The sequence below is a fragment of the Macaca thibetana genome, chromosome 8, assembly GCF_024542745.1.
Source record: "Macaca thibetana thibetana isolate TM-01 chromosome 8, ASM2454274v1, whole genome shotgun sequence".
Classification (NCBI taxonomy): domain Eukaryota; kingdom Metazoa; phylum Chordata; class Mammalia; order Primates; family Cercopithecidae; genus Macaca; species Macaca thibetana.
In genome coordinates, this window is record NC_065585.1 from 134,893,587 (window position 1) to 134,902,772 (window position 9,186).

The window sequence follows — 9,186 nt, forward strand, 5'->3', positions numbered from 1 at the left end:
CATCAACACAGAGGGTCGACTATATCTTGGTTTCACATCATGAATTGAGCAAAAATTAGTAACACAAAAGACCTAAGCCTACGTTTGTTTAATGGAGAAAAAAAATGATGAAAAACTCACAACAAGTTACTGAACTTAATATGTTTTTTTCATAGAAACGACCAAGGCTCATAGAAGAGACAGAGAAGAGGGAAGCACCATTTTTAAACCATCAGATTTCATGAGAACTCACTCACTATCACAAGAACAGCATGGGAGAAACTGCCTCCATGATCTAATCACCTCCCACCAGATCCCTCCCTTGACATATGGGAATTACAATTGGAGATGAGATTTGGGTGGAGACACCAAGCCAAACCATATCAGGACTCCAGCAATTCTTTCTCTCACCTGCTCTATCTCTTATTCCCCTCTACTGCATCTATACGAACTAAAAGAAAAACACTTCTTGGATACACAAGAGCTGTCATCTTTTGTGTTTGCCCAGCTTTTAAGGGAAACCCTATGAAAGGGGTGCCTACACAGTCCCCACATCCTACCACACTTCTTTCCCTCGCTGCCACTCAAACCTGACTTCTGTCACTAGGGTCATAATGCCTTCTGCAAGACCTAACTCAGCCCTGCCTCTGCCCATTGATCTGACCCCTAATTATGTGGTCACTGGAAGCTGCTCTCAGGTGTCCTTGCCCAAAGGGACATACAGCACACAGCCTGTGGAGGGTGGAGGAACCAACTGCAAGGTGGGTTTCCAGTAGGACCAACTGGGGTTAAAGAGGAGTGGGAGGCAATAAAGAGGATTGCTTTCAGGGTGCAAGTGTAGGAGACAGGAATGTAGACAACAGCTTTCAGCCTCCACTTTACTTTCTAGTGGCATTATTATTATTATCAGTATTATCATCACTATCATTATTTGCCATGGTTTGAGTGTTTGTGTCTCTCCCCCAAAATTCATGCTGAAATCTAATCCCCAATACGATAATATTAAGAAGCGGAACCTTTGGGAAGGGATTAGTTCATGAGGGCAGAGCCTTCACAAATAGTTAAGACCCTTGTAAAAGAGGTCCTAGAGAGCTCCCTTTCCCTTTCTATCTTGTGAGGGTCCAGTTAGAAGCCACCCTCTATAAGGAATGGGCTCTCACCAGACACCAAATCTGCCAGGGTCTTGATCTGGGACTTCCCAGCCTCTGTGAGTGACGCATTTCTATTGTTTATAAATGACTCATTCTAAGGTAGTTTGTTATAGTATCACAAAAGGACTAAGACATTTTCATCATCATCATCATTATTACTATCACAAAAGTCCTATTGTTGAGGCCAAGGGGGCAAAATCCTCACAGCCTCTGTGTTAAATTGTGTGATTTATTTAAAATATTTTACCAGAAACATTACTTTTATTCCAGGTCAGGATCACTAAACAAAAATAGATCTCTATGTGGTAAAAGGTTCAAATACTGATTGAAAATTTCAAAGTGGAAACATTTAATTTCTACCTTTCCCCTGGACCAAGGGAAAATGTAAGAAACATACTTAGTTCATTTACTAAGAGTTTCATGCAGTTGTCTAAGGACAGAGGTAAATGAGGAGCAAGAATGAAGACTTGATCGATGGCAGGCTGAGGAGGGGGCTGGAGGAGGCTGCTTGTGCCCAGAGAGACTGAGGATAGGCAGATTAGAGCATCCTCACCAGACCCCCTCCCAACCCAGGAGGTGATACATGGGCTACAATATTAAAGAAATTGTTCACTGATACCCTTACCTTGTTCCAAAAATAATTTGACATTATCCTTGTGTGATGAGGATTTTCTAAGAGATGACGGATGAATCTGTACACCCCCCAAGAATGGGTAAGCAGGAAAACCCACTCAGCATCTCCTCCCGGAAGAATGCTTACCGTGACAATGCTGTCTCTTTTAGGATGCGATTGTGGATGGTATGTAGTTAGAAGTAAAAGTGTGTTCAACCTTAGCATAAAATCAGAAATGCATACTAATTGAGTTGCTGAACGATTTCCCAGTGGAAGAAGGTGGTACTCTTTCTCAAGTCTTTTCCTACCATAATCTTTGGCCGAGAGACAAAACTGGAATGAGCTAGAAAGCTAAACCTATGCCATCAATGATCTCTGTGTCCTAGGAGACCCCTATGATTGGTCAATGTGTTGTTGACAATTTCCAGGGTGGTGACGGGGAGGACAATGGAGAGACAGTGATCAACTCCAAGGCTTTAACTAAGCCTGCAGCAGAGAAATTGGTGGTTACCAACAAAGGAGTTTCCTTAGGGACAGGGTAGCGATATATCCAGATTGTCTGGGGGCAGTCCCAGTTTATGTCTGTTGTTCAAGCATAACCATCAATAATAGGCCCCTAAAAAGTATTTCTGTTTGGGTTATAAATTATTTGGTGAGCTTGCTTAGGGAGCACTAGCCTTTACCCACTTGACCCACCATGCTCCACCTGATGCAGAGTTTCCCTTTGTTAGGAAAGTGCAAGTCAGACAACCTTTTATGCACGACCCTGTTCATTCTCTAAACCTCTAGCTCTTTTGCTGTCAAACACACAGAGCTGGTTTATCTCACCAGAGATGTGTTCCTTTATTCAAAAAACATTATCTTTCTTTCTTAGCAAGAAAGACTGTAAATTAAGCAAAAGTTTTGATTGTGGCTAGAGTTCAAATCCCAGCTCAATCACTATTTGTATAACCTACACTGACTTGCTCAGAGAAAATGCCTATCCCTTATAAAAGTTACATCAACTAAGATACCACTTTCAAGATTCATGGTACGTGATAGGTGTTCAAGAATGTTCATTCTTACTGGAGTGACAGAGGAGTTTCAGCATTATTTTATTAAATTCTGTAAACTTAAGTTATGCTAACATTTAATAAGTGAAATTCAGTATGTTCCTACAATTTTAGGTCTTATCTAAGACCATCTTTCTCCCACACCCAAAACGGCCAAAGTTTCCCTACCAGCCTCTAATTCTATGGACCCTAAAAGGCAAAGTTGTCCTTATTAAGTTTTAAATTTTAGGGATTTTTTTGGAGACATTCCAGGCCTTATGGAGGAAAGTAGTATCTTGTATGATTTCAGGTATCCAGAAGTTGACTTAAAAGTTCTTCTTACAGTTTAGTTTGATTTACATTTCTCTAATGACAAGTGATAGTGAGCTTTTTTCATATGTTTTTTGGCTGCATAAATGCCTTCTTTTGAGAAATGTCTGTTCATATCCTTCACCCACTTTTTGATGGGGTTGAAACTCTTGTGGTGATCCTAGATAAAACACAACTTTCTGTGTGGACAGGTATTTGGTAGCAATTGACTCCCCCTAAGATTTTTTTTTTTTTTTTTTCTGAGATAAAGACTAGGAGGTTGGCACTATAGCCATCACCAAATAAACAGGAGACACTGGAGCTTTGAAAGGTTGAGTTATTTGCACAAGATCACTTAGTTAATGAATGACAGAGCAAAACTTTGAAACAAGGGTTATCTGGTTTTAGAGCTCTTTTGCTCTTAGGTACAAAAAATAAAAATCTCTATTTCCACAAAGACCACAGCTTACATCATAGCTTGGCTGATTTCTCTGATGTCTACGTCTCAGCAACAATCTGTCTTTTGGCTTCTCAACACATACTGATCATTAATGAAGGGTAACCACTGTTAGAGACATCAAAAGGTATGTATCCCTGAGTTTCCTCCCTGCTTTCCTTTCTTGTTTTCTTCCTTCCTTTCTGCCTTAGTCCATTTGGGATGCTATTGAAAAGTAATATAAACAGGGTGGCTTATAAAGAACAGAAGTTTACTTCTCACAGTTCTGGAGGCTGGAAGTCCAAGACTGAACACCATCACTGGTGTCTGGAGAGAGCCCGCTTCCTTCTCTGTGTTGTCACACGGTGAAAAGTACAAACGAGCTCCTTCAGGCCTCTTTTTATAAGGGCAGCAATTCCATCAGAAGGGCTTTGGCTTCATGACTTAATCACCTCCCCAAAGCCCGTACCTCCTAATATCATCGCCACCTTGGGGGTTGGCATTTCAACAGATGAATGGGGCGACACAAACATTCAAACATTTAGGCCGCAGCATTTCCTTACCTCCTTCCTCCCTCTATCAATGTATTCATCTATGTATTGATTCTTTCACTCAAGTCTCATTTGTTTAAACAAATACGTGAGAACCTTCTCTCTGCTAGGTACTGCTCAGGGGCTGAGGAAGGAAGGTAATCAGACAGTGCCTGTTACTTTAGAAGCTCACAGTGTGGAGAAGGAGAGAGATGTAGAAATAATATAAAGCAACACAGATGTGGAGGGGAAAGAGACAAGGAAGAATTTCAGTGCTTTACCTTGTATACTTTCTGCTGTTTAATTCCTTTACCATAAGAATGCATTGTACTACATGGATTAAGAAATCCTTTAGCCGCTAATGGGTCACCTAGTTGTAATCTATGCAAGACTTTGACATGGTCAGAGTCTGCCTAGAATTATCTCTTTTAACTGGGTAACAACAACAACAAAAAAATCAAAAATTGAACTCGACAAAGGAAAAAAGGTAATTTCCATTTACAGAATTTCTTCTCCTTTTTTAGCTTCTAAAATGGGTGGTTTTCCAAAAAACTATATGTTCTCATTTATAAGTGGGAGCTAAGCTATGAATACAAAAAGGCATGCAGAGTGATATGATAGATTTTAGAGACTCAGATGGTAGGCAGGGCTAGGGATACAAAACTACACATTAGGTAAAATGTACTCTACTCAGGTGACCGGTGTACTAAAATATCAGAATTCACCACTATATAATCCCATCCATGTAACAAAAAACTTCCTGTACCCCAAAAGCTATTGAAATTTGTAAACAGAATTTAACCTCTCCTTAATGATTCATGAAGCACTTTCAGATCTTGAAATAATGTAATGCCAATGGTATTAAATATTAGTTTATTTAATCCATAGATGTGTGGAAACAGCCAGTTGACAGAAAGTAATCGTGCATTAACTCAAAATTCAATTTTAATCGAAATGCTATTTTAAAATAGCTGCCCTTACATGGTCTGGCATTAAAAATAAACTTTTTTATAGAATGGAAAAAACACAATTTTTTTAAAGGGTGGTTTTCTTTGTATTTCCAAAGGGAAAGCTGACAGATGCAGGGATATGAAAAGAATGAGGATAGATGAATAAATGGATGGATACTCAAAATCACTATTGTATAATAATTTATTCTGAGGGAAAAAAGGCACCAAACCTCAGAACCATAAGCAGAAATGAAAATCCACCAGAAAATGCAAAATTACTCGGAAGCCCTTCTATTTGAACAGGAGACCTGGATCTGAAATCACGAGTTCATAGATGGAACATTCTAAGGTTACACCCATGCGTAATTTGAACATTTGAATCAGGAATGCAAGCTTTTTCTCTCTGGTTGAACTGTTGTTGTTGTTGTTGTTGTTGTTGTTCTTCTTCTTCTTCTTCTTCTTCTTCTTCTTCTTTTTAAATTTTGCAGTGATTTACTTTAAGTGGATTCATTTGCTCTTGAGAAGAAGCATCATCACTAAGGGATGCTTTATTTTATTTCTGAAAGGCATTTGCAGGTAGCTCAGCATATCTCTTTTGTCATTTTTGCATCACGCCCTTGTGGTGTGCTTAGCCACATATGCAGAAATTGGCTAAAATGAAACAAAAGTGCAATAAAATGCTGCTTCTTGGATTTAAGTATTAGTTACTCAAAAATATTTCAAAAAAGGCCCATTTATTTGCTGTATGTTCATTTTTTAAAATTTCAATTTGTTTTAGGTACAGTAGGTACATGCACAGATTTGCTACATGGCAATATTGCATTATGCTGTGCTTTGGAGTATGGATCTCATTACCCTGGTAGTGTACATAATACCAGAGAGGTAATTTTTTAACCCAACTCCTCCTTCCACCCTCTAGTAGTTCACAGTGTCTATAATTCCCATATTTGTCCATGTCTGCTCAGTGCTTAGCTCTCATTTATAAGTGAGAACATGCAATATTTGGTTTTCTATTCCTGTGTTAGTTTCCCAACTGAATTCAAACTCATTCCCAGATCACTTGTCCTCGTCAATTAATGTACACTGGAGAAAGAGCTACCTTCGGGCTGTGAGGTCATCGTATAATCCTGACCACTCATTTCCCATCATGAGACTGCTGTTCCTTCTGTTTATCCTTCTTGGATGTCTAATACAAACAGCCTCAGGTAAGCTATGAGTCCACCTGGAGGATGATGAGGTGGATGCCCTTGGAGCTGACATGGGCCAAATTAATTCATCAGCCAACGATGCACTGAAATATGGAGTAACTGAACAGCCCCATAGCTGAGAAAAAGCCCAGCATGTACAACAAATTTCATTTTACAAATCAGGAGAGAGAAGCTTAAAGAAATTTAAAATTTTTTTCCCAAGATTACCTTAATCTAGTTGTTGCAATAGATACCAGACTTAACTAACAATTGTGATAGATAACATTAATAGTAGTCATCACAGCTTACAAACCATTTCCATGTGAATCAAAACAATGGCAACAACAACACTAATACTAACAACAAATAATGCTGACCACTTTCTCTTTACCAGACATCACAGCAAAGATGTGTTGTGTTTTCACATATTATCTCCCACGTACTCCTCTTAACAATATTTCTGGGGCAGGTATTTTTTAGCCCTGTCTTATGAGTCTAAAAAAATGGCATCCTTTGTCCAAAGTCACAAGGATTGTATATGGTGAAGCCTAGATTCAAGCTTAAGTTGGTTTGATTCCCAAGATTACCCTCTTACCAAATACTCAACAGTACCTGAAAATAGATTTACTTATTAAATTATATACAAAAATGAACAGTTTTAAATATGGGTATGTCCCATGCAACACTTGGGACAAGCTTATACTACAAGATTATTCATTGTTTATCTGATATTCAAATTTAACTAGAGGTCTCACATTTTCCTGGCAATCTTCTGCATATGTTAGCATGGGCCAGGTAACGATGTGGTGAAAACAACATTCAAATCTTGGTATCCTAAAAGAGCAAAGATTTAATTCCCACTTCTGGTACAAATGCATCATGGCCACAGGGCTGCACTGCTCACTGTAGTTGCTCAGCTCCCCCTGGTGGAGCAGCCCACCACCTTGACTACTGTTGGCCACTGCAAAGGAAAGAGCTCTGAGGTTCTTACACTTGCAGGTAAGGGCTTCAGCCCTGAAAGGACACATCACTTCTGCTCAAAATTTGTTACCCAAGTAAGTCTCAAAGGTAGGGAGGCAATCCTACTTTGTGTCAGGAAAATAGCCAGATCTATTTGGTAAATAGCCTAACAGCCTGATTGTGATAGATAGATGATTGATGATAGATGACATAGATAGATAATTAGATAGATAGATAGATAGATAGATAGATAGATAGACAGATGGTTAATAGAATATAGATGATAAAGGATAGATTACATAGATGATAGACAGATACATAGCTATAGATATGGATGTAGATTCAGATATGAATATATACCTGTATCTATACATGTATCCTTCTCTTCTTATGAGAGATTAGGAGCGTCTGTGACTCACATAGCAAAACCTGGCTGCCAATAACTATAGTTGTGGTGGATGGATCAGGAATTAGAAACCAAGATTCCTAATCCTAGTTGAGTATGCTTTCCATCACAATGCCATGCCTTTAAGAGACGTAAACTCTAACGGAAACACTTCATACTCACTTTTTTCTTATGGTTGTTGGTCATTCTCTCTCTGGCTCTCTAGACCTGCTCTCTGTAGGACTAAGCTCAACCTCCTGGATGTTATGTCATTCTCTTTCCAACCTAGCTCACTGAGCACAGGAAGGCAGGTGCCTACTCCATGTCTTGGCTTTGGCATTGAAAGGATCACAAACTATGAAAGAACTCACACTTCACAGAATATGGAAGGCACCGCATTCAGGAATCAGAATACTCAGGACATCAATCTAGTTATCTCTTCATTAAATACTTATTGACTAATTTGCACTCAATACTTGTAAAGTTTTGCCATGTCAAGAAGAAGGCAGGCACTTTAGAAAGCTTTTATGGAGAGCATGTGGAGCGAAGTGAATTTTATATTTCTAGCCTTGTGGCACAGTCAGAAGAGACTACTATAGCAGTCAGTGAGCTTTTCCTGTAAAGGACTAGGTAATGAATTCTTTGGGCTTTATGGACCATGTGATCTCTGTCATAACAACTCATCTCTGCCTGTATACAGTGAAAGCAGCCATAGATAATGTGTAAATAAGTGAGCATGGCTGTCGTCACCTAGAACTTTACTTATGGACACTGAAATTTGAGTTTCATATAATTTTCATGTATCACCAAAAATTTGGTTTTGAATTTTTAAAAATAATTTAGAGATGTAAAAACTGTCCTAAGTTCACACGTCATACCAACAGAAGCAGAGTCAGTTTTGCCCTGTGGACTATCATGTGCTAAACAAGATGAATTTAGTAACTTTTTTAAAACATAATTTCACTTTTTTGTTTCTTTCCCCTTCTTCCCTTATAGGATATGAGAGAAAGGATAGATTCCATGAATGTGAACACATGGGTGGTGTCTGCAGGCACCAAAAAACCCACGGTTGCTCTATCCTGCCTGCACAGTGCAAAAGCCGGTACAAACACTGCTGTAGGTTGTAGCTGCAACAGCTGGAGGGGCCTCAGGGTAGCCCAAGAGAACCACAGCCCCTGACTTCTGCTTAATAAAGGCATCACCACCCATGTGGACCCTCTTTCTGATAACAAGCTTAACTTTTAGGCCATTGAACCAGAGGCAGGATAATGTAAAATCTGGATTTGGTCACACCACTAACTCCCTGATTGATTTTGGATAAGCCCTTTCTTTTCCTAGATTTCAGTTTCTTTCCCTCTAACCACTGACATGGGTATTCTCTAAGACACCTGTATGCTGTTCATATGTCTGTGAATCTATGGAATTTTGGATGAAGGGTGTGTGTGTGTGTGTGTGTGTGTGTGTGTGTGTGTGTGTGTTGGCTATAAGTTAAAAAGTCACAAAGGTTTTATTTTTGTTTTCATTTTGAAGACAGGGTCTCACTTTGTCTCCCAGGCTGGAGTGCAGTGGCACGATCATGGCTCATTGCAACCTCAGACTACTGGGCTCAAGCGATTCTCCCACCTCAACCTCCCTAGGAGCTGGGACAACGGTCA

The 9,186-nt window shown here is 39.4% G+C and overlaps 1 long non-coding RNA gene across 1 annotated transcript; it reads left to right on the forward strand.

Moving 5' to 3' along the window:
• The first annotated feature begins 659 nt into the window (after positions 1–659).
• Positions 660–8,894, forward strand: LOC126961118 (uncharacterized). Its single transcript, XR_007728185.1, has 3 exons — positions 660–740; positions 6,055–6,204; positions 8,528–8,894. It is a non-coding gene; the product is annotated as an uncharacterized LOC126961118 (long non-coding RNA).
• The last annotated feature ends 292 nt before the right edge of the window (positions 8,895–9,186 follow it).